The 1,453-nt window shown below is 67.2% G+C and overlaps 1 protein-coding gene across 1 annotated transcript in view; it reads right to left on the bottom strand.

The window, feature by feature from the left end:
- Positions 1-1,453, bottom strand: part of CFAP45 (cilia and flagella associated protein 45) — a 32,008-nt gene that overhangs the window by 27,305 nt on the left and 3,250 nt on the right. The gene's annotated exons all lie outside the window — the stretch shown is intronic.

The raw sequence follows: 1,453 nt of genomic DNA, 5'->3' as shown, positions 1-1,453 counted from the left end.
GCCCTGGTGACCGCCCCCAGCCCCCCTGCCCCCCCCCCTTGCCCTCATTACAGCCACCAGTCCCCTTCCCCCAGCGCATCCCCCCCAGCGCTGATCCCGAGCGGCCCCAGGGCCGCGCTGGCATCGGGGAGAAGGGCAGAGCCTGGGGCGGCGCGGGCAGGGTGCTGCCAGGCCCCTTTCAGGGTAACCGGAGCTCCTGCAGCCGAGGGGCCCCGTAACACCGGGCTCAGGTAACAGGGGCCCGGCCCCAACCTCCAGGGAAAGCAGGTGCCTTGCCGTCACCAGAGGGTTTGTTGTCACCGCCGGTCCCACGGAGCCAGCTCAGGGCTGGCTGCGAAGCAAAGGTGTCCCCTGGCGTGGGCTGGCAGCGGGCAGGGCCGAGGTGTGCCCCAAAAATCAGTCTCCTGTGCAGACCGAGAAGAGGCAGCAGGAGGAGAAGGGTTGGCTCACACCTCAGCCTGACACGTTTTTTTAGGCAAGGGCCGGTTTCAGCAGTGGGTACAGGCTCCTGACCAAGGCACAATCCGGCACTCCAGCCCTCCCCATCCTGTCCCACGGGAGCATTTCAGTGCGTGGATGGGCTCAGCCCAAAGCGCCGGCCAGCTGCCAGCCCTGCCCCTCCTCCCCAGCCCTCCTTGTTCCGGGGATGCTCCTGTCGTCTTCACCTCCATGCTCACAGGGATCCCGCTCGCAGGGATCCCTCAAGGTCTGCCACTGCTTCGCTTTAAATATCCCGTAAAGAGGAGAATATCCCCCTCCCACGCTGCAGACCTTCCCCAGCACAGCTTTGCTCCAAATCCCAACCAGCCCAGCACCGCCAATTAGCGGCTTCACCAAAATCCCCTCCCCAGGCTCAACCTTCAAGCGACCCGCATGGGCTGAGGCAGTGGTGTGGCAGTGCCCAGGGGTCCGTAGCCCCTGGCACAGGGCACCCCGCTGTCACCAGCCCCCGTCTGGCGCAGCAGACGGGATGGGAGAGCCGGAGCAGCGTGGCAGGCAGTGCCACGACGCCGCAGCCCGGGTGTGGGCAGGTGGGCGTGCGGTTGTCCCTGTTCCCAAGCAGGCAGTGCTGGGGGAGGCCTCGGCAGCCAGAAGCCACAGTGATGGGAACGACAGCCGGTGTGACGGGAGCCTCCCGCCTGGGGAGCTTCTCCCACCCCCTGTCCCGGAGGAGATCCCTCCCGCAGCTGAGCTGGGCGAGAGGCTGCACCTCCCCTGAGAGCTGGGTATCCTCATGCCCTGTGCCTCCTACTCCGGCCATCCCTGGAGCTGCTGCACAAGGAGGGGACTCTGCCCTGCCGTGGGGACCTCCCTGGCCCCATGATGTCCCCTCCTGCTGCCCAGGGCCAGAGGGAGAGCCCCGCACTTCCCCACTGTCCCAGGAGCGTGATTAATGTGGTCTGACAGCACCAGCCCTCGGCTGGGGCCCAGCCCAGGAGAGTGGGGACGTGGG

The sequence above is a fragment of the Charadrius vociferus genome, unplaced genomic scaffold (assembly GCF_000708025.1).
Source record: "Charadrius vociferus isolate BGI_N301 unplaced genomic scaffold, ASM70802v2 scaffold1863, whole genome shotgun sequence".
NCBI classification, from domain to species: Eukaryota; Metazoa; Chordata; class Aves; order Charadriiformes; family Charadriidae; genus Charadrius; species Charadrius vociferus.
The sequence above is the reverse complement of the archived record's forward strand: the minus strand, read 5'-3'. Positions and strand labels throughout refer to the sequence as shown.